A 24475-nucleotide genomic window follows, 5' to 3' on the forward strand; every position below is an offset into this window, starting at 1 on the left:
TAAGAACAATGAAAACCCAATCAGGTTCTCAAAAGAAGAATTTTAATTGAAGAAAAAGTAAAAATCACCTCTGTAAAATCAGGATGGTAAATACCTTACAGGGTAATCAGATTCAAAACAGAGAATCCCTCTCGGCAAAACACAAAACCAGGAATATTGATTGACTGGGAATTGATCCTGCTTTGAGCAGGGGGTTGGACTAGATGACCTCCTGAGGTCCTTTGCAACACTGATATTCTATGATTCTATGAATATACATTCCATTCAGCACAGCTTATTTTATCAGCCATTTAAACAAAACAGAATCTAACGCATATCTAGCTAGATTACTTACTAAGTTCTAAGACTCCATTCCTTTTCTGTTCCCGGCAAAAACATCACACAGATGGAGAGAACCTTTGTTTCTCCCCCGCTCCAGCTTTGAAAGTATCTTGTCTCCTCATTGGTCATTTTGGTCAGGTGCCAGCGAGGTTATCCTAGCTTCTTAACCCTTTACAGGTGAAAGGGTTTTTCCTCTGGCCAGGAGGCATTTTAAAGGTATTTACCCTTCCCTTTATATTTATGACATGCCCCCCAAATCACAGATAGGGTGAAACGCTGGCTGTGATTTCTTCGTGGAGCTCTAGGAGAAAACAGAGTTAATAAGACACATGCACCTCTAAATGTACTACCAAGTATAAAAAGACTAACAATATTTTCCACATGTCAAGGACGATCTTAAGCAGTTGATTCTGGGAAACTTTCACGGGAGAGTGCATCAGCCACTTTGTTAGAAGCTCCTGAGATGTGTTGGATGTCGAAATCAAAATCTTGGAGAGCTAAACTCCACCGAATATGTTTTTGTTATTTCCCGTGGTGGTATGAAGCCACCGTAGCACAGCATGGTCGGTTTGCAGGTGGAAACGCCGTCCCCAAACACATGGGAGTAGCTTTTCCAGAGCGTAGACAATGGCGTAACATACTTTTTCACTGACTGACCAGTTGCTTTCCCACTCAGACAGCTTCTTGCTGAGAAACACTACAGAGTGGAATTCTTGATCCGGTCCTTCTTGCATTAAAACTGCTCCCACACCACGCTAGGATGCATCTGTGGTTACTAGGAATGGTTTGTCAAAGTCTGGGGCCCTTAGTACAGGGTCAGACATGAGTGTCGCTTTAAGCTGGTTAAAGGCCTTCTGACACTCTTTGGTCCACTGAACGGCATTTGGCTGTTCCTTTTTGGTTAGGTCTGTCAGTGGGGCGGCAATTTGGCTGTATTGTGGTACAAATTGCCTGTAATATCCGGCCAAACCTAAGAAGGATTGGACCTGTTTCTTTGACTTTGGGACAGGCCATTTTTGGATAGCATCCACTTTGGCTTGTAGGGGGTTGATAGTTCCTTGACGCACCTGGTGTCCAAGGTGAGTCACTCTGTTTAGGCCTATTTGACACTTCTTAGCCTTAACAGTTAGTCCTGCCTCCCTTATGCGCTCAAAAACTTTTTGTAGATGTTCCAGGTGTTCTGTCCACGAATCCGAAAATATGGCCACATCGTCAAGGTAGGCAATTGCATAGTCTCCTAATCCTGCTAGGAGACCATCTACAAGTCTTTGGAAGGTGGCGGGTGCATTTCGCAGCCCGAAAGGGAGTACATTAAATTCATACAGCCCGAGATGTGTGGTGAAGGCTGACCTTTCCTTGGCAGATTCATCTGGCGCTACCTGCTAGTACCCCTTGGTTAAGTCCATGGTAGAGATGAACTGGGCCCGTCCCAGTTTCTCTAATAGTTCATCTGTGCATGGCATTGGATAGTTGTCTGGGCGAGTTACAGCATTTAGCTTACGGTAGTCCACGCAAAAACATATCTCCCCATCTGGTTTGGGAACTAGAACCACTGGAGGTGCCCAGGCACTGCCAGAGGGGCAGATTACCCCCATCTGTAGCATATCCTGGATCTCCCATTCTATAGCAGTTTTAGCTTGAGGAGACACCTGGTAAGGTTGGACCCTAATTGGGTGAGCATTACCTGTGTCAATGGAGTGGTATGCCCGTTCAGTCAGTCCTGGGATGGCTGAGAATGTTGGTGTGTAACTAGTGCACAGCTCCTATCTGCTGTCGCTGCATACGCCCAAAGGTCATGGAGAGGTTCACCTCTTCCACACCACCAGCACTTTTCCCTTCGTAGTAGACACCTTCAGGCCACTCAGCGTCGTCTCCTCCCTGGGCTGTAAACTGACAAACCTTTAATTCTCTGAAATAAAAGGGCTTTAGAGAATTAATATGGTACACCTTAGGCTTTCGGTTGGAGATGGGGAATTCTATGAGATAATCAGAAGCTCCCAGGTGCTCCTGGACCGTGAATGGCCCTTCCCACGATGCTTCCATTTTATGGGCCTGGAGCGCCTTTAAGACCATGACCTGGTCTCCTACTTTGAAGGAACGCTCTCTGGCATGTGTATCATACCAGGCTTTTTGCTCTTTTTGAGCATCCTGTAGGTTTCCTTTAGCAAGGGCTAAAGAGGTTCGGAAGGTGTTTTGTAGGTTGGTTACAAAGTCCAGAATGTTAGTTCCTGGAGAAGGTGTAAACCCCTTCCATTGCTGCTTCACCAACTGTAATGGCCCCTTAACCTCACGGCCATATACAAGTTCAAATGGTGAAAACCCTAAACTGGGATGTGGTACAGCTCTGTAGGCAAAGAGCAACTGTTGCAACACTAGGTCTCAATCATTGGAGTGCTCATTTACAAATTTAAGTATCATGGCCCTCAAAGTTCCATTAAACTTCTCCGCCATGCCATTTGTTTGATGGTGGTAAGGAGTGGCAACCAAGTGATTCACCCCATGAGCTTCCCAAAGGCTTTCCATAGTTCCTGCCAGGAAATTAGTCCCTGCATCTGTGAGGATGTCGGAGGGTCAAACTACCCTGGCAAAAATGTCTGCTCATGCCTGGCACAGACTTTTAGCCCTGGTGTTGCTGAGAGCTACTGCTTCTGGCCATTGGGTGGCAAAAGCCATGAACATCAGTATGTAGTGCTTTCCTCTGGGTGTCTTTTATGGAAAACGACCCAGAATATCCACAGCTACTCGCTGAAATGGAACTTCAGTGATGGGGAGTGGTTGGAGAGGGGCTTTGGCCTGGTCTTGAGGTTTTCCCACGCTTTGGCATACCTCACAAGACTGGACATAGGTAGAAACATTGTTGCCCATTCCCTCCCAGTGGAATGACCTCCCCAAATGGTCTTTGGTCCTGTTCACTGCAGCATGGCCACTAGGATGATCGTGGGCGAAGTTCAAGAGCTTTACCCGGTACTTAGTTGGAACTACCAACTGTCTCTGAGGATGCCAGTCTTCCTGGTGTCCACCAGAAAGTGTTTCCTTGTAGAAAAGTCCTCTTTCTACAACAAACCTGGATCGATTAGAAGAGCTGAGAGGCGGTGGGGGCTGCTCCTTGCCGCTGTCCAAGCTCTCTGGAGGCTTATTCTGCTTCCTGTTCGGTCTGGAACTGTTCCCTTGATGTTGGAGACATCAGGTCCTCATTGGATTGTGGACCTAGGCTTGGTCCCTCTGGAAGCGATGTAGGGGATGGGGCTGTTTCCGTTGACTGTGAACCGCTCTCCGCTGGTGCACTATGTTCGGGTTCAGGCTCCGGCTGAGCCTCTGGTGGGTTTTCGGCTGCTGCCGGTTCAGGTTTGGTGGGGCCTCTGGTGTTGGGGTTGCAAGTACTGGATTCAGTGCTGGCAATGGGTCTGGTGCTGGTTGTTCCGTCGGTTCTGGTTCTGGCTCTGTCTGGGTCTGTGGGACTGGATCCACCACTGCTGTTGCAGACATTGGCCTGGGGTCCAGGTCCATCACCTCTGACCGGGTCCTGATAGAAGTTTCCGGAACAGAGCTAGGCATCACGTCTTGTTTAGCCTGGCTGCAGGTGACTATTCCCACCCTCTTGGCTAGCTTCACATGATTGGCCAAGTCTTTCCCCAACAGCATGGGGATGGGATAATCATCATAGACTGCAAAAGTCCATGTTCCTGACCAGCCCTTGTACTGGACAGGCAACTTGGCCGTAGGCAAATTGAAAGAGTTGGACTTGAAGGGTTGAATTGTCACTTGGATCTCTGGGTCGATTAAATTGGGGTCCACTAAGGAAGCATGGATAGCTGACACTTGTGCTCCGGTGTCCCTCCACGCAGTGACCTTCTTCCCACCCACACTCACAGTTTCCCTCCACTCCAAGGGTATCTGGGAGGTATCTGGGCCTGAGGACCTCTGGGGTGATTCCAGTGCAATGAACTGTAATCAGTTGGGGTTCTTGGGGCAGTTGGCCTTCACATGCCCCTGCTCGTTACATTTAAAACATTGTCCAGCTGACTGATCACTGGGGCGAGGTGGGTTGCTGGAGAACGGTGTGACGGGACAATAAGGTGTCTGGAGGGTTCTTTGGGGGGTCGTTGGGGCCTTCGGCTGCCCCCGGTAGTAGGGTGTGGTCTGAGGTTGTCCTTTCTGGTCTCCGCTCCAACTGCGACCAGTTTTTTTCTTTTCTGCCACCTCCACCCATTTGGCTCCAATCTCCCCAGCCTCGATTACAGTTTTGGGCTTCCCATCCAGGATGTATCTTTCTATTTCCTCAGGAACACCCTCTAAGAACTGCTCCATTTGCATTAGGCAGGGCAAATCTTCTGGAGATTTAACACTTGCTCCTGATATCCAGGCATCCCAATGTTTCACAATGTGGTAGGCATGTCGGGTAAATGGCACGTCTGGTTTCCACCTTAGGGCTCTGAACCGCTGATGGGAATGCTCGGGTGTTAGCCGAATTCTGACTCTCACCTTGGTTTTAAACAGTTCATACTGGTTCATGTGTTCCTTAGGCATTTCAGCCGCCACCTCAGCTAAGGGTCCACTGAGCTGCGGACTCAGCTCTACCATGTATTGGTCTGTAGAGATGCTGTACCCAAGGCAGGCCCTTTCGAAGTTTTCTAGGAAGGCCTCGGTATCATCGCCTGCCTTGTAGGTGGGGAATTTCCTGGGATGGGAAGTGGTACCTGGAGAAGGATTGCTATTCTGCTGAGCATTTGCCTTCTCCATCTCCAGTGTATGCTTCCTCTCTTTTTCCTTTTCCTCCATTTCTTTTTCCCTTGCCTCCATAGCTCTCCTGTGGGCAGCTCCCTTTCCTCCTCAGCATGCTTCCTTTCTTTTTCCTTTGCCTCCATAGCTCTCCTGTGGGCAGCCTCTTTGGCTGTTTGTTTTGGGCTTTGTCATGTTTGCCTCTCTGTTTTTAACTAACTTTACACCCGAGAGTTAGAAATAAAACAAACAAAAAACTTGGCTTGTAAAATTTTGCTGTGCTGTAACCAGATACCTATGTTCTCTGATAGTGATTGTCAGCCTACAGAAAAATCCTTAAAAAAAACCCTAACACCTTTGTTTCCAGGCAAATAGACAGAAAACCCCTCTAGTTGCTCTTAGGTTAAAAAAAAAAAAAAGAACACTTCTTCAGGTCTGTGAAGACTTGTGAATTTCCCTGCAGGAGGTTAACTACCCTGCCTTTAGGTAGAGAAAACTCCAGCTCACAAAAGACAATTCCCTTTTGTCTCTGCTCTGACCCCCAAGCAGAGACAAAAAATCCTCTAACTGTTTGCAGCTTAAAACCTGCTTTCCAGGAGCCCAAAGGAAAATTTCCTTTTTAAAATCTGTGCTTCTTGTTCAAAAAAATCTCAAATTGATCTCAAAATGCTTTCAAGTTAATTCCATTGCTCTGCCACCATGTAAAGGTTCCTTCCCCACTCTGAACTCTAGGGTACAGATGTGGGGACTTGCATAAAAAAAACCCTAAGCTTATTTTTACCAGCTTAGGTTAAAACTTCCCCAAGGTTTTGGAAGCAGCAAATCAAGTGAATAGTTTAAAAAAAGTAAAAAAAACACAGCGCGCTTCTCTCCAAGGGGAGCTTGAACAGGGCCTCCAGCCCCAGCAGGAGAAAGCATCTGCAACAGCCCTGGGGACCCAGCACAGTGAGCTCCCCTGGGGCAGCAGCAGCCTGGCCTGAGGGGAGAGATGGGGAGAGAGACACAGCAGGGGAGAGTAATGGGATAGTTCTGGTTTTGCACCGTGCAGCGAGGGAGAGCTCAGCTGAGCACCCAGGGCAGGCAGGGTGTTAGGGCAAGGGGCTGACAAAAGAGGAACTAGAGAGTGCCTGAATCCTGTACAATCCTCTAGTAAAGCTCAAATCTTGACCGCCTCAGGAAGCAAAGCATGGCTCGGAAAACTCTCCTCCCATTGCAAAGCCATTCCAGAGTTGTTAAATGACTCTCTAACCGGCTCTGTTGATCGTCTGGTGGAACTGCCCATGCACCGTTTACACCACCAGCTTACTGCGCTTTCGTAGAGTCAGGTGACGGTGGGCTGGCCTTAGCTTCTGGTGAAGTTGCCGCCGATCTCGCCCGTTCCTTTTGCGCCTCTGACATGCCGTGGGTCGGGGTATTTCTGGGGCTCTTCCTTCTAGCCCGCCCCTCTGGGTTTTTGGATGGCACTTCAGGTAAGAGATTCCATCTTCCTTCTGGACTGTTCAGTGGGGCTGGAGTCCTAAGCAGAAAAGGGGAGGGGGAGGTGTGTTGTCTGGGGGTTAGAGAAGGTAGAGCTGGGGCGGGGGGGGTGCATGGCGGGGGGGCAGCTGCAGGGCCCATGTGTTCCCAACACCTCCGCATGCCCGTTTCTTCAGGCCCTGTCCCGCCCAGGGGCTCTGGAACAATTTGTACAGTGAGGGGGCAGAGAGCCACTGAGCCAAACTGTAAACCCTGGATAGGATGGAAACCTCTTCAAGCCGGGGGGACGGGGGGCGGCAGCCCCGCTAGGTCCAGCACTGGTGGTCCTGCCCATGTCGATTTTACAGAAAATGTTTGTGGGCTTTTTTGTCCAGTTTTTTTATTTTTATTTATTTATTTGCAAATCCCCAGCTGCTGGCTGAGCAGGTGAAACTTAGAGACGCAGAGAATAGGGATGGAGGGAAGAGCGCATGGAAAGAACATAGAGAGGAGGGGGGAGAGGGATTATTTTGTAAACTTTCTTTGAATGCAGTTGAGCAGCTGGAGACAGAGAGGATTGGCCAGCGCCTTGCATGCAGCCAGCCCCACTTGATCACAAGCAGAGAATCCCCTGGCAAGCCCCAGGTTAGGGAACTGGGGGTGCGGGGTGGGGCAAGTTTGAAGCGTGTGTCTTCTCGAGCAGGGGGAGTCGACCTTGGGTTTTAAGGTCTTGGGGCTGGGGGGAGCATGTCCTCACTGCAGAGTTAACTGGAGTTATGGACACTGGGGGTTATAATCTGCTTGCAGAGATGTGCTGTGTAAATGCATGAGATGAAATCAGATCTGGTGCCGGCGTGAGAGGTGTGCATGGCGTGATGAGGGGTGTGTGTGTGAGTATGAGAAGCAGCCCTTGTTAATTGCACGCTGCCCATTCATGGCAGGGAAATCCCAGCACTCACCAATAGATCTTTCTGTGATCTACCTACAGGAAGGAGCAGGTGGATGGGACACCCCTTCATTCCCTGTCTCAGGATCTTCCCAGGCCTTCCTCACCTCTGACTCCGCTCTCCCGGTTGATTGTTAGGGCTGAGCTCTGGCTCTTTGTCCGGCCAAGCCCCAGCAGAAAATGCACAAGCCCCATGCCTGTAGAACGAATTGTAAGAAGCTTGGGGTCACATTCTTTTAGATCAAAACCCCCTTTGTTCTGCCACAGCAAATATCTCAAACTTTTTGGTAGCAAGTTGTTCGTTTAAAATCATTTTGTTTAAGAAGAGTCCTACCTCTCTTCGAGCCAGCGTTGTTGATGTTCCTGGAGATGTTTCGCTCAGTCATGGAATGTCGGGGGTTTAAAAAACGCCATGGTTTGCTACGAAAGAGCTCTAAAAGGCTTGAGCAGGTTTTGCAAAATAATGCCCAGAGTTCGATTCCTAAATCCAGGCATAAATGGGCAGCGCCCTGCAAATCTGCAGAGATCCGCTTCGTAGCCGTGGATCGTGTGCAGAAACAAATGTTGTACCAGCACAGGGCTCTATAAACGTGGCCTGATGCACAAGAGTGTGAGACCCTCTCGCTCTAACTGCAGCTGCTGAAGGCCTGGCACTTCAGTGTCCTTACAGGACCAAGAATGGATGGAAAGACATGAGAATGATTGCATTGCACGCTTCCCGTTGTGCTGCCCTGCAGCAGAATGGCATGAAGTGCAATGGGTGGGGAGTGGAGGGTTGTCAAGGGGAGAGGTACCTTCAGGCACAAGACCACTGATGTTCCCGGGGTACCCATGGCCTCTACCTCCACAGGGGGAAGAGCTAAAGAGCCTAACGATGCATTAATTAGAGGATTCCCTACAATTAGTTCCCTGTGACTTAGGCAAATATTCCTCATTCCCACTGTTGGCAACTCCCCGATCTTTGTCATGCATCTCACGGTATTTGGTGTTTGATTTTCTAAAAGCCCCAGAGACTGGAGTCCTGTGATAAGCACATCCATTTGTTTAAACCAAAATATGGGGTTTATGTAGGACGACTTGAAAAAAGTGACTTCCCCTTCTCCCTTCTCTTCCCCGACCCCCACCCCCCCCAGCTCAAAACTCAAAAGATGAAAAAGCAGACCCCACCACAAATTTATTATTTTTAAATATTTCATGATTTTTAAGGCAACCTGCTGAGATTTGAAGGCTGTGGGTTGGCAAAACTCTGCAAGATACAATAAAGTGGCATTCCAAGAGGACAGAGTTAAGGTTATATGGGGGAACCGGCATCTATAACTGAGCTCCTCCTGGTTAGCAGAGCTCTGTGGTTCGTTTTCCGCTGTAGTGCTAAGATTCTTTCCTAGTGTTACATGGGGAAGATCTCAGCTGAGCATTTCCTGGTTTTCTAACAGCTGAGTTTGGGGCAGTGACACCCCGGAAGGGCCTGGGGAGCAGAACTGCCTGTTGGTCAGCAAAAACAGGGTGGATCTGATTTTAAATCAAATTGATTTAAATCACTAGTCAGGACGACTCGATTTAATCATGGATTTCTACATAAAAGTGTATTCTTGTTGGTTGTTATAACCTTAATACATGTTCTTCACAACTCAGAGATAGATGTAGGTTTCATTTTTAGAAGGTAGACACTATACATTTTTAAAGGGTGATTTATTCTGAAAACTTTTCAGATGAGTTTTACAGCTATCTCAGAAAATGAATGATTGTTTGGTTATTTCATTTACCCAAGGTTATTGAAGCAGATAATTCCCCTCTCAATGACTTCATAAATATCTCCAATTCAACAGGTTAATCGTTAATATTTGGAGGATTTTCTTGCCAGGCTGTATATCACCTCTCTATATTTATTTATTTATTTGAAAACATTTTTGCTGTTAACAAGCATGTTACCTCTGGAGACACAAATCCACAGTTTGAGAACTGCAAAATCAAGCATCTCTGATGGTATCTTCTAGACTGAGCACTGGATCCCATTGGGTAGATAGAAAGATTAACCTACACAATCTATACAGAAGCCTGTGGAACCCCATAAGATTGGGTCCTTCATCCATGAAGTATTGGAACTCATTTACAAAACTTTTCTTAAACATTACATGAATATATTGTCTCATACTATAGAATTAGAATTTATCCTCCCTATTCCATGATGAGAGATCTTTGAGCTAGAATGTATCTTAATTAAAACTATCTTTAGATAGCTTTTTGAGGGGCAAAAACCATTTTATCAAAAAAATCCAATTTTTTTGATTTTTTTTTTTTAAATCATTGATTTTTATCCACCCTGTTTGCAAGTGAATAGCAAAGCTGGTCCCAGCAGGGAGCCAGAGTGTCCAAATTCTTAGCTGGTGGGAGAGCCTGTCTGTGAGCATCTGTAAAGCATCTCACTTCAACAGTGACTGGTTGAACGATTTATTGTAAGGAACGCCCTTTCTCAGACCCTTTCCCTTTATTGTCTCCCAACCCCTCACGTCAGTCCCTGACCCAGGATTGCCAAGCCAAACACAAATACTACTTGTTTGAAATCTCACAGCTCGCCAAGATTACCTAATTGTCCAGGTGGCTGAGCCCGTTTTCCACAGGGTCAGTCTGAGTTCAAGTCAATGCCGCAGGGCATTTCAAGCTGCTGTCCTGTCTGGACCAGCCCAGGGGACAATATCTGATGCTTCCAGGAAAAGCGAGAACCCGCTGTAACATACATGGCTAGTTTTACCACGCTGTAAATGCAGGTGGGGAATTAATTACTGACCTCGGTGGCGTTCAGGCTATGTCCTGAAGCATGGGATTGGGCCAGAGGGACAGCTAGCGCTGGACACAGTGTGTAGGGTCTCGGAGTGGGAAGTTCCTTGGAGAATTCCACTGGGTGGGAGACTCAGCTGTGAAGGGAGGGGGCGGGCAGGAGCATCTCATAAACCCAAGATTGGAATAACTGAAGTATAGTTCCTTTTACATGGAGCCTCAGCTCTCTGGAACCTCTGCAAACACTTTAACCACATCTTTAACTCCATCTGTAGGAGTAGCCTTGGATCGCAGTGGGAGGGCTCAGGTGCGTAAGTGTTTGCAGGGTGGGCGCTCAGGGCAGTCCCTGACATGAGGACAAAGTCGATGTGATGTGCCACTGTCTGGATTTGGGAGCCTGCCTGCACACCAAATTCTCTAGGCGCTGGGTGCATGACTGCAAGGCGCTGGGCTGGGGAAAATCAGCCCCGGATGGTTATTTTGAGTACAAAACCAGAGCCACTTCTGGGGTCTTTCAGCTTCTAATGCCCTTTCTCTTCTGCAGCTGGATGTAAGCCTATGATAAAATCCTTCTCAATTCCAAGTCAGTGCCATAAATCACTGGACTGGGTGCAGGAATCAGTAGGCGACGTTCTCTGGCCTGGGTTATGCCAGGGCTCAGACTAAATTATTCTTCCCAAAACTTTTAAAAGCTGAGCCCCCTCCTCAAGGCAAAGAAACCAATCGTGCCCCTCACCCATCAGCAATGTATTAGTGACCCCACCCCCCATTTTCCTGTATAGATCTTCAAATCCCACCCTTCCCACCATGGCTAGCCCTTCCCCAAGCTTCAGGAGACGCTGGAGGAGATGATCCTAACCGTCCCCTCTAACCTTAAGAACCTGAGGGACCCCATCTTGGAGCATCTTAAAAATCCCAGTTCCCAGACTCTGGAACAGGGCTGCTTTGCCGGGCTCACCTTTCTCCCTCCGTCAGGTTGGCCGATGGGGATAATGAGCCTGGAGATCTCATTCCCGCTGCTCTGAGTGCTGCCCATGTGCACTCGACCCAACTCAGCTCTTCCTGTACCCCAGGAACGTCTTCATCTTCTGGGATCCTCATGGCAGCAGTGGGATGATTTAACGGAGTCCCTTAGTCATGGGGCCTTTCTCTCTCTTTTGTTTCAGAGCCAGCATCCTGGAATCGTCTCATGGTGCGTGGAGTGGTGGGGGTGCTGGTCTCACTATACCTATGCGAGTTTTGGAAAGGTAGAGGGAAAGTGTTTGCCTACTCGCAACTCGTCCTCAGGAAGCTGCTGACTCATCCCTCCCAGTAGCCTGGAAGTCCGCAGGATTCCCAGGAATCTGAGCTCCCCGCAGTGTGTGACAGGGACGGGGCCCAGGCCCAGGGAACCAGAAACAGGAATCGAGACCCAGCCCTGGAGAATGGGGAAGGAGATCTGTTTGCGAATTTGTATCCAGTCTGCTGAATTGTTCACGTCCAGACCCTCCCCCCAGTTCTTAAAAAGTCGAAGCATTTCATTTAGACACTTTCCAAACAAACCATTTTGATTTTTCAGTATGAAACTATTTTTTATTTAAAATGTCCTTCACTTTTATTTTAAAAATTCAAAAGTTATAACCCTTGAAATGTTCCTGGGTCTTTTTTTTTTTAAAAAAAAAGCTTTTTGGTTCATCAAAAATTTGGAAAAATGTTAGTTTTGTTCAACCTGAAACCGTTTTTTTCCCATCTCTTTTTTGGAATTGCCAGTGACCAAAAAATTCTGTTTGCCCAGCTCGAGGGACGGGTGAGGATTTTGGCGGTTATATGGTGGGTCCCTAAGTCCCCTTGTTGCTCAAAGTTTTCTTACTGCAACAAATTAATTTGGGATGAGGGCAGGATGGGCAAAAGCTTTCTAAAAGTGTGTGGGGGGGGGCTGCTGGCACAAACACTGTGGCCCACCCCCTGTTCCACCCCTTCTCCTTGAGGTCCTGCCCCCTCAAACTGCCCTTTTCCCTGAGGCCCTCCCTCACACCGCCTTTGTCCCTGAGCTCCCACTTCATGCCGCCCCTTGCCCCCAAAACACTGCCCTCCCCACTCCCTTCTCTCCCCCATCATCCAGTCGCTCACACTTATGGCCAGTAAAAAGTGGTGGGCCCTGGTCTCCCCTGTTCCGGCACCCCTGGATGAGAGTGGGAGAGGATGAAGAACTCCTTTCAAATATAACTCCCCCCACCCTCAGAAAAGCACAATTTGCCAGCAACAGCAAAACATGCACCTAACCAACCCGGGCCAGTCACGCTGTGTTGTGTGTGACATTTCCATCCTGGGGCGGTTTATGTCTTGGAGAATGTGAACCCTGCCGGCCTGGGTGTTTCTCTGCGTAATGGGACCTCAGTGCTCCTGATGAGAGCCATTGTTTGTAAATGTTTCAGTAGCAGACATATTTATCATTCATGTACAGACAGACATTTATTCACAATTAGAACTGGTCAAAAATAGGGAGGGTGGAGAGGGTCATGAAAATTGAAGAAGAAACCACTCCCCCCCCCATATTCTTCAAACTTATTTGGAAATGTTTTTAATGATCAAATTTTTGTTTCGTTTTGGTGGGAAAAACTCCATGTTCTCTCTCAAGTGGGCAGAGAAATCCCAAATGTTTTTTTTAAAGAGGGAACTTTTTTCAAATGATCAATGTAATCCAAAGTGGCATTTTTAGTTCAAAGGTTGCATTGTCAGTGTAAAACCCTTTTGAACCAGCTCTGTTACTGTATAACAAGATGAGTTTATTTTTCATGATGCATTGTTTGGGCCAGGTTCCAAGTGGCATTTCAGTTTTTGCACAGCTCTTCTCTTCTTGCATCTGCACCTCTCATAAGCTGTGGCCTTAATCTTGGGCCTGGAAACACTTACGTGCATGTTTAACTTTAATTACTGCTGTGAATAATTCCATTTCAATGGGACAACTCTGAGATCGGCTTTACGCTACGGCCCTATATCGGTGTACCTATGTCATTTATTTAATTTTCTTTCATTTATATGTGAAAGTTCTTGAGAGGTTAAAGCAGGTAAAATACATGAACAGGTTCGGACAGTCCGAGTTTGTCCGTGCAAAATGACAGCAGAGATGTGGGATCTGCTAGTTTTCCATAAGTCTCTCAGGGTTACCCAGGATAACTTTGGGGATCTCTGTCTTGCATGGGGAATGTTCCCTGAAAGTGTCCAAAGAGCTCAGAGCTACAGAACCATTCCCTGGATCCATTCTTCTAGCTGTCTTCCCCAGAAAGCAGTCTGGCAAGCTCATTGCTAAGTTATCTGTCAAAACACTAGAGTTTTCAGGTGCCTAAGTAGCCCCTGGAATCATGGTGAAATTATCCTCCCCGCCACCACCAAAATTGGAAATGGTGCCCCGGAGTGCACGGTACCCTACCGTGCTTCCCCCATAGGAACTGCATGAACAGGCAACTCTGCATGTTCTCTGCATGCCTCTGCAAGTGACCCCCATGCCTCTCCATTTCCTTGGCCACATGTATCTTGTCCCCATACCGGCGGCGAATCCAGAAAAAGAGGGAAAAGCTCACCACTGCGACCACCTGAGGACGGTGTTGGGTTGAGATCAGCTGGTCAAAGCAGGCAATAGGGACAGAATCTGAGACTTGAAGCTCCTCGAGCGACCTCTGACCTTTCTAGACCTGCCCTTCAATCAGACACAGCGATTGTAAAGTTGAATGTGATAGTAACTAGACCCATTTTAAACCCTTCACCACACAAGACAAAGCCCGTAGGATTCATCATGAACTATTTATTTCTCCTCCCCTGGCTCCATGCAGCCACCAGCCACCTTGAAGCTTTCTCTCGTCTCTCCCAGGCTGTGCTCACTTGATTGCAGGAGCTCAGTGGAGGGTCCAGCTTTGCTCTTTCGCTTCCATTCTTTACCTCTTTGGACGGCTGCATTTGCAAGTGAGCAGCCTGATGGAAGCACTGAGTCCTCTGTCTCGGCAGGCAGGCCCAGCCGCCAAAGCCAAAGACTCCCTGAGAACAGGGGGAGGTTCGCCTGAACTCTCAGGAGTGGAGGCTGGGCCCATAGGTTAGGGTTACCATATTTGAACTTTCAAAAAAGAGGACACTCCGAGGGTGGGGGGGGAGTGGTAGCCCTGCCACCTATCTATCTACTCCCTCCCACTTCCTGCCCCCTGACTGCCCCCCACAGAACCGCCATCCCATCCAACCCCCCCTGCTCCTTGTCCCCTGATCGCCCCCCCCCAGGACCCTGCCCTCTATCTAAGTCTTCCTTCTCCCTGTCTCCAACTGCCCCCTCCTTAGACCCCTCCACCCTAACTGCCCCCCTTGAACTCCACCCCCTACCTGTCCCCTGACTGCCCCGCCCCCTATCCGCACCCCCGCCCCCTGACAGACCCCTGGCTCTCCCACCCCCATCCAACCACTCCCTGTCCCCTGACTGCCCCCGCAGAACCCCCAACCCATCTAATCCCCCCTGCTCCCTGCCCCTGACTCCCCCCCCAACCTCCGCCCAGTCCAACCCCTCCTGCTCCCTGTCCCTTGACTCCCCCGACCCCTCTTCATATGCCCACCCCCTGACAGGCTCCCCCAGAACCCCTCATCCATCCAACCCCTCCTGCTCCCTGTCTCCTGACTATCCCTTGGGACCCCATGCCCCTTCTCCAGCCCCCCCGGCCCCCGTACCCTGCTGCTCAGAGCAGTGTGTCTGGGGTGCGGAGCCAGACACAGTGCCATGCTCCCCCGCAGAGTGTGCAGCTCCCCCTCCGCCCCCAGAGTGCTGCATTGGGAGGGAAATCCCGGCCCTTTGGAGAGTTTTACAAATTCCTCCCTGAGGGCAATTTAAAACCCAAAAAGCCGGACATGTCCGGGAAGTTCCGGACGCATGGTAACCCGACCACAGGGACTCCAGGATCTGCAGCTGCTACCACCTGTATGGTGAATCCTCCGACTCATCACCAACCAGCTCTTCCCCATTCTGCAACCTGGCCCCATGGTCTGACCGTGCAGGAGAACAGAAACCCTTTGGGACAGCAGGAGAGTCTTCTCAATGCCGCACTCTTTGCATGGCTTCCCGCGGTCATCGTGAAACACGACTACCCTGCCCCCAGGAGTGTCTCAAGGAGCTGCCGGCGCAGTCACTGGGCACCCACTCGTAATGCTCTCGGGCAGTGGCATTGCAGAGGGAGCTGAGCAGACCATCCCTTCTGTGACTTCCTGAATTGCTGCCAGGATGGATTCTCCTCTGCGCTAGGGAGAGTCCCCGAGGACAAGCAGCTGTGGTGGGGGAAGGGGCAAGACAAACACTCCCCATGAGCCCTTGACTAGCAGGCAAGCAGGACTCTGGGAGCCAAGGCATCGGTGTGTCTTGCTGGGAGAACAGAGCTGGAGAGCAGAAAAGGGCATTGTAGGAATTGTAGAAAAGTCAGTGTCATGGCCGGGTCATGGGCAGCCAGACCTAGTGGTCAGAGGCAGAGTCCACACTCACGAGACAGGAGTCGAGAGTCAGCTGGGTCAGGACACTGGAAGGGCAGAAGCAAAGACCAAATTGTGTTCAGCACCTCAAATCAGGTGAGTCACCCCGAGACCGGATGCCAGGAAATCAAGCCTGGGGAGTGGGAGCAGGAACAGCCAACACACGGTCCAGAGTCAGGGAGGAGCTCAGCTGTTCAGACAGCTTCTTGTTCCTGCTGCTGGTTTAAGGAGGTCCTGGGGGCCAATTAGCTGCTCTGGGACTCTGCCAATAGGAGCCTCAAACTGGGTCTGGACTTCGTCAGTCCTACGTAAGCAGTTTTTCGTAGGCTTCCAGGTGGCGTGCTGGAGGGTGGCTGCTCCCAGGAACCCTGCAGACCCGGGTTAATGACCCAGGGGTCAGGACAGTGAGTGATCTCTCCCCGCTCAAACCTCCTGCACAAACCAGTCTCCAGGGTCCCGGGCGCATCCTCTGAGAAGAAAGAAACACAGTCATGAGGACAAATAGGCTATAGAACAGGAGTCCCCTCTTTGTTGCAACAGCCCCAAGTGCCCAGAAGAGTGGACGGTTCTTACCTCCAGGAGATGCCTGGGATCTTCCATCTAAGCCTCAATGGGACCCCTGTTGCTTGGTCTGACAGGAGGAGATCATGTGTCCCCACTGCTCCCTGCACTGGGCTGGCTGCAGCACACATCTGTGTAAGAGGCTGGGCCAGAGAGATGTTACAATCAGGGTCCAGGCAGCCCAGAAGGAGAACAGAGGGTCTGAAACCAGAAGACGAAGCAATCAAATCAGCGGATTCGACAGAGAAGTTTTCTACCCTACAGGGACATCAAAGAAGGTCTGTTAGGAAAGCTGAGATGTTAGTATGGAAACTGCTTAGGCAAAGATTGTGACTCGTTAAGATTCAGTTTTAGTCACTACAAAGTGTGTTGTGTTTTGTTTCTCTCTTTGAAATGTGTCTCTTTCTCTTGCTTAGTATCACTTAAATCTCTTCTTTGTTACTATGCTTCCCAAACCACCTCAGTGTTGTGTGTTCGAGTGAAGTGTGAGTCTCCAGCCTACCCAACAGGCTGAGCTATGCCCTGTCTCTCTGAAGGTAGCGAATAATTTCTGAGCGGTGCTGGGCCCAGAGTCCAAGGGCAGTTCACCAGACATCTCGTGGGAAGCCCAGAGACCAAAGGAGCAGGAGAGAATCCGGCCCCACTGACCCATGGGAACTTCCCACAGAAGAGGCTACACAGGGCTCTAGACACGGCCACTTTGGGTGTGTACCATAGTTCACTCACCGCTAGATGCTGGCCAGGCCTCATGTCACCGCTTTCTCTCTGGGCTAGCAACCCCGCTGATACTCACTCTTGCAGTTTCTTGGCTGGGAACTCAGCCCTCCAACCAGGTGACTGTCCTTTACTCCACTCCTTCCTGGGTTGTGCTCCTTGCAAACAAAGTCCCAAAATGTCTTGAACAGAAACAAGGCCTTCCACCCTCATGGGGAGTTCTGCCTCAGACTGATTTCGGTTCGGGTTGCCCTTCTTGGGTTTCTCTGGTCTTCTATGTCCCCTTCCTTAGGGACGGTGGGAGAAGCCAGTCCTACCCTGGACTCCAGGGTTTGGCCCATGGCCGTCTACTGAACAGCTCGCTCTGCTTCTGGACTTTTGATGCTGTTTTCCCTTGTTTCCTCTCAGGTGGGGCTCACTTGATCATCAATTTGGCCTAGCCCCAGGCTAGGCAGCCATAGGCCAGGCCACCCTGTTAGACACCTCCTCCTTCAAATCCGGTCCAGCCCGGATGACAGGTTTGCTGAGGGGAGGGGGAAACCCCATTGCTGATCAGAAGGAGGTCAGAGTCTGTTCTCTAGGAGCTGAAGGTCCGTTTGTCCTGCTGTGGGAAGTGGAGCTGGAGGGCGGAGATGTTAGGTGAAAGAGACTGCATGATGGAGTTGGAGACTGAGGGATGGGAGCCTCCTCCCAGAAACCCTGCCAGGAGAAGAGGTTTGAGGAGGAGTTCTCTGGGGAGCCTCTTGCTTGGAAAAAAACAAGTGTGGCACATTGATGGAGATGTCTCTGTCCCAGGGATGGGGGAAGCTCCCAGCCAGGTTATGCAGCAGGGATCCCATTTCTCCCCCAAGAAACCCAGATGCCCAAAGAAGTCAATGGCTCTTACCTCCAAGAGGGAGCGGGGTCTTCCTTCTCACCCTCTTTGAGAACTACCACTGCTTGGCTTCCTCGGACAAGGGACCTGTCCCCACTGCTCCCTAAGGTGGTTCAGCTTCTGACTGCACCCATCTGGGAGGCTGTCACACACCCCAGGGCCTAGAAGACACGGGCGGAGGAGGCTCCTCTTTATCTCAGACTCGGAGAGCCCAGAGAAGGGCCAAAGGAGGAATAAAGGGCAGGAGATGAAGCTAGCCCTGAGCCTCTGTCCCATCCTCACCTCTTCAAATGTGGAGCTTCCTGAGCTTCAATTGGGCACGCAGTCTGTAGCCTTGACCCAAAGGTCCTTCTGCGCCATATGGGGCAGGAAGATCTCTGCCTGGGAACACGGTAATGGGATGGGGGTGAGATCAAGGAAAGAGGGGAGGGATATGGGTGTGAGGGAAAGAGCTCCTGCCCCAGATGAAGGAATTTGGGGGGCCAAGGGAAGGACACAGCTCCACAGAGAGGGGAGAGAGTTTCTGTGAATGCCAGGGCCTCCATGTCCGCTTCCACTAGCCTGGCATTTACAGTGAGACAGAGCAGTACCTGCAGCAGGGAGCGGGACTTGCTGGACAGGGAGGGGAACCTTGAAGAGCGTCAGATGAGCCACAGCCCTTGCAACGCCTCGGGCATCTGGTGCAAGTGCCGGATGATGTGAAGCTGGCACATGACCTTGGCTGTGATATCCTCGTGCTGCAGGGGAACGAGAACATGGCAGAGACTGAGACACTCCCCAGGAATCAGGGAGGATGAAGGGCACCTGGAACCAGCACCATCATTTCCACCCAGCAGCTGCTCATGTCTGAGTGGTGGATTCACCCTCCTGACCCCCAGGATGGAGGCTTGCTGTCCTCTCTAGTGACCTCCAGTGCCAACCCCCCTCCTTGTCGGGTGAGCTCCTGCCACCTCCCCATCAGTGCCCGTGACAGCTGTTCCACCTCCAACCCACCTGGGGACACCGATCAAGTTCGGAGAACCCTCTCTTCCGCCCCTACCTACATCCCCACCCAGATAGGGCATGGAGGGGGCTCTAGAAGGGTGGTGGGAGGGATTCTGGCAGCAGTGAAGTGGGATGGGGAGAGCTTGAGACCTTTCCCCAACACACCCCAGTGACAAAAGCTGAAACCACAGGATGGCAGCCCTGTTGAACGGGGCAGGTCAGCAGCCCCTGCCAACTGAATCCTCCCAATCTCTCGAGAGCGGGTCCAGCCCTACCAGCAGCAAGACCAGCTTCCCACACCCATGTGCCTCAGTCAGTCACCATCACCACTCAGTCCTTGGCCTCCCAGGCTGCCAGGGATGGGAGCAACTCTCGATGGTGGCTCGGGTGACATGGACACTAGGCCATGGGGAAATGGGTGCAGCTCTGTGGGGCAGGAAAGGTTCCCAGAGGGCACTTAGGAGACTCTCCTGTCCTTCCCAGGAGTGATAGCAGAGCACCATATCCTAAGAACAGAAGTCCATGAAGTCCAGAAGTCCCCACTAGGCTCCTTGCTACTAGGCCAGCGCATGGCGAGAGGATGGGAAGGAGGCTCTGGGCCCCACCCCAAGCTTCTGAGTCGATTGCAGCTGCTTACCGTGTCCCCCATCAGTTGCTGGGCTTCCCCCAGGAGGGAGTAGACGAGCACCAGCCCAGCCTGGCTGACACGCAGCAGGGGGTCGTGGATGGCCAGCAAAGCTGTCTGCACAAAGGATCTTCTCTGCCCGACGGAGAAGAATTTTCCAAAGACCTAAAACCAAGAGGACATGAGGCTCGAGCAGATTGCCCAGAGCCAGCTTCCAAGTCCTGGCGGTACAATGGCATCTCATGCCCCAAAGGGCGGGGAAGAGAGCTGCCGTGGCCAAGGCACTTCATTCCCCAGGAGGCTTTCAGGCTCCCAGGGCTCAGGGAAGCCCCTTTATTAAAAGGTGGCAGATGCTGAGGGACCAAAGCCTCCAGTGGCTCTTTTGGGAAGGCAATTTATGGCAGGGGCCAGGATGGGCGGGAAATGGATCTCTAATGTGTGTGAGCAGGCCCAATCTGCTGTGCAGGGCACAGAGATGACAGGGGACCCTGTCTTGCTTCCAGCAGAGAGATCTCCTGCACTTCAGCGACTAGAGGAGTGTGCATTTGTTCTTACGTGGGGAGGGGGTTGGAGCTGACAGACCAAAGGTCTCTTCCCCGAGCTAAGTGATTTCTCTAGTTGCTGGCTATGGCCTCTGCAACTCCTTGGTTTCTTCAAGGGGAATCCAACCTGCAGCCTGACAAGAACAAGGAGACTCTTGGCCCAGTCCCAGTGTGGGACCTTTAGCACCAGCGTGTCCCACTGGTTGCTGGATGAGGAACTCTGAACTGGAAATAAGGAGCGGGCTCTTTTCCTGTCTCCAGGAGGCATCCACTGCAGGGAACCCAGCCAGCTACACTCCCGGAGCTGTGTCATGCCCTGGCACAGTGCCCTTACCTCCCCCACTCTGGCTGTATTCTTGTAGCCCAACAGCCTGCTGTCCTGGTGCCAGTCGTAGCACCAGAGATCTTCCGCCTCATGTATGGTCAGGCCTGGAAGAGAGAGAGAGAGAGAGACTTTTCTCCTCATTCTGGTTGCAGTTTCTGTGTCCTTCCAATCCCATTGGTGGCTGCACAGTGGAGTGGAGAAGAACAGAGGCAGAGAGAGACTTGTCCTCCAGCTGGGGTCAGTCTGAGAGAAATGGTCTGGGGTCCCATTATCAACCTGTGGTCACTCTCAGTCCCCTATTGGGTTCCATGTCCCAGCTGGGTTCCTTACCCCTCTGTTGGAGCAGCAGTTGGTAAAGCCGGTAAGTCCCCTCCCTGGCCTGCCGGCTGATGTCCTTGTCTGGATCGCTGACAAATAGAGCCAGCTGGGCCACATGGTGACCCATCCGAGGGAACTCGGCTGAGATCTAATGGAAGGGAGAGCAGAGGGGACTCCATCAGCATTTTCCTCTCAGCTCCCTGTCCGCCCTGGGCCAGAGGGCTCCTTCCCCTTAGCCCCTCTGCAGGAGATGCTGGGGGAGAGGAGCTTGAGATCGAGCCTTCATTTGCTCTGTTGCCAAGGGAGCCCGGGATGCCAAGCAGGGGCTGGAGCATGGTCCCCTTAAAGGCCCAGGGACAACACTGAACCAGGACAAGAAGAACTTGACTCAAGCCTAGCTCAATCCTGCTCTGACTCTGCCTCCCCATGAAGAACCCTCCTAAGCCACAGCCCTGGCAGCAGCAGCAGATCCTGTAGCCCACTGGAGCCAGCCCACCTCCACCTAGAGCCAGCAAGCTGGGCTCAGAGCTCACTTACGTCAAACTCAGGGAGGGTGACTGTGAATCTCAGCAGGGCTGTGCTGCTCCTGATAGCCCTGGCTCGCTCCTGGGACACCCTGGACACAACCCAGAGGTTGACATGCTGTGGGGAAAGGAGGCAGGTCAGACTCAGTGGCCAGCTGCTCCTGCTTTGCAAATGAGCCCCCCAAACCCCCAGCCCCAGGGGCCTGAGACATTCTGCGCAGGGGGGAATATCTGAGTCCTTGATGGCAGAGCTTTAGAAGGGGATTCTTTCCCCCAGGATGCAGCTTGTACCCTTCAGGTCACAACTTCTCTGCGTCTCTCTAGATTGGGACAATGTTCGGGGTCGGGGCTGGTCCCATCCTCCCAGAATTCCTGATTCCTGAACAGTTCACCAGAAAGAAGACTGAACCCTCGGCCCTTCCCTGCTACGCAAATCCTTGGGGGGATGTAGGGAGTGACTGAGAGCACAATCCCCCCAGGAATTTCAGAGCAGATCAGAGGGAAGGGCTGATTCCCTGGGGCCCTCCTGTTTCTCTAGGAAGGAGCATGTGCCTCTTCTCTGAGAACTATCTCCCTAATCTCATGGGCTCTGTGTGTTGGAGGGGAGGGGGAAGGGTGGATTTTCAGACTCTCACTCCCCAAGACAGCCAGGAGCCCTGTGCTTAGTGCTCAGCAGAACCAGGCAGAGCTCTGCCTTGGAGTGCCAGCTCCTTCCTCTGTTCCTCAAGAAGGAAGGACCTGACACTACATTGCACTGACCCACCAACCAAGGACGGCCCACTGGGGACCCAGCTAGGAGGACAGAGTAGAAAATGGATCTTCCAGTCTCTCCTTACCAGTCCCCCAAAGAGTTACGGTCAAATGGGGCTCACCTCCAAGATGAAGTGGAGCCTGTCTGTGTCTGGGGACTCTGCCAGCAGGTTCCCCAGCATGGCATCCAGGACCTCTGGGATGACTTTGTGCAGAGTCTGCAAAGCATGGGTCAGACTTAGGGAACCTGGGCCTACACCTTCCACAGGATGGGAAGAGGGGTCTCTGGGAAGAACTGGGGAGACTCCCAAACACATCTCCCAGCCTCTCTCCTTCACATCCCACTGCAGGCAATTCGCAAGAATTGATGACCCCTGGACCTTTAATCCATGAGCTTAGCAGGTCTCTGCAGAGGGCCTTGTAGGCAGAAGAGTAGGAAACAGCCAAGTTGGATGGAAGCTGGGCTTCTGGGCAAAACACGGCTTATGAAAGAAAGAAAGAAAGAAAGAAAGAAAGAAAGAAAGAAAGAAAGAAAGAAAGAAAGAAAGAAAGAAAGAAAGAAAGAAAGAAAGAAAGAAAGAAAGGAAGGTATCCCCAAGGGAGGCGTAATCCCTTCCCTGCTGGAGGGAAGGATCCAAGCCTGCAGCTTGTTCCATCTCCACTACCCCACCCCTAAAGATGGAGCTCCAGTGAATCAAGAGAGCAGGGACCAAGGACCACTCTGGAAGAGGAGGAGGATGGAGGAGGAGGAGGTACCTGGATGCTGGTGGTGTCCTTCTCCGTGCCCAGGGTGAAGACGGAGTGAAGGGCAGCTCGCAAGAGGTGGGTCTCTAGGGCTGGCTCCAGGGCAGGTTTCATGGTGCTGGCAAGAGAGAGAAGCTGCTATTAGACTGTGCAGTATGGGGGTGGGACTGTCGCCAACACAGACACCAAGCCACAGGGATAGAGGCACAGGCTGGCGAGAATGGAAACTGAGGCACTTAGCTAGGGAATGACAAGGCCAAGGCGTCCCAGACAGACAGTGGCAGGACAGGAATAGCTGCTGTTCCCTGGAGCCTGCTGCCCCTCCTGTATCTGATCCCCGGAGTGAGCCCCTCCCCAAGGCCCCTGTCATGTTATGGGAGTGAAAAGAAGAGCCCCGCCAGGAGAGAGTGACCCTTCCCACCCCACCATCTCTGCCAGAGGCGCCACTCTGGGGAGGTGACCTGGGAGGGAGAGTGACGGTGACTCCCAGCCTTGGGCCTGAGCAGCACTGGGGTGAGGGGAGCCGGCGGGGTGGGGGGGTGGGGCTGTCTCGGTACCAGAGGTAGCCCACTGCAGCCAGGGAGTGGGCGAGGATGGCGCTGGGTGACGAGTCATCGGGAAGCTCCTCGATGAGCTCCTATGAGACGCGAAGGAGACAAAGGAGCGTGTGAGATTCAGGCCCGACTGACACCTCCCAATGACGAGATGACACAGCCAGTGCCCCACATGGCCAGCAGGATCCCCCACCACCTCCCGCTCCTCCAATTCCTTCCTGCCCATCAAACTTGTCCTCCTTCCCAGATTCCTGCAAAGCTCACTCCCAATCCCCTTCTCTCCTCCTCCCTGTCAAAACTGCCCCCATTCAGCCCCATCCTGATGACTGAGCTGGGACCATGTGATTCCTTGGCCCCCACTCTCAGCTGTCCTCCAGCCCCACAATTCCCCCCCTGCCCACTACTGACCAATCTCACAATTTCTCCCTTCTCTTCTCCCAAGTCTTCAGCCCCAGCAATCCTTGTCCTCTCCTGCCCCCTCCAACACCACCCAGTCCGCACCCATGAGCCCGGCCATACCCCTGCCAAACCCATGTCTCTCTCCTCCCTCCAGCTGCCGTATAGCTTGTCTCACTCACCACAATCCTCTTCACCACAGCCGCCTTGCAGCAGCGCGGCTCCAGCGTGTCCTCCCCTCTCTCCCGTGCAGCCAGACATGCGGGGTAGATGGCCTGAAGGAACAGGAGCTGCTGCCCCTCATCCTGTGCCCACCGGGAGTGGGGTATAGCAAGAGAGAACCTGTTAGCTAGGGACCTTCCTACCCCACCCAAACCAGCTCCAGGGCTCAGGCCTCAATGGGGGATTGTGGGGACCCGCCTATTGTCCAAATCCCCCACCACTCCTACACAAGCAGGATCAGGAAGTGGGACAGTGCCTGTGGGGGGAAACGACCTCTTCTGTTGTGGGACAAACACCCCCATCTTGGGGGTCCCACATCATGGGTGTAAAAGGGCCCCATTAGGGGTGGTGGATCATGAGGGACAAGACCCTTGGCAGGGGGTGGAGATGCTGGGAAGGGACAGGGCAATCTTGGTTCAAGCCCAGGTGGGGAACATTTGTACCTTATCTCTGCACTGGAGCTGCTCTCGGATGACCTTGAGAGCAGCTTCATCTTTGGCCATGTGCACCCCTTCCTCCTGCTCCGAATCCCGGGGGGTCCCTGTACCAGGGAGGGAAGGACAGGGGCATGTTGGGCAGAGCAAGATTCAAGACCCCCCTTCCCACCTCGGGCACCCAGGGCAGATCGGGTCCCAAACCTCCCTCTCAGGGATG

Source organism: Eretmochelys imbricata, chromosome 14 (assembly GCF_965152235.1).
Source record: "Eretmochelys imbricata isolate rEreImb1 chromosome 14, rEreImb1.hap1, whole genome shotgun sequence".
NCBI classification, from domain to species: Eukaryota; Metazoa; Chordata; order Testudines; family Cheloniidae; genus Eretmochelys; species Eretmochelys imbricata.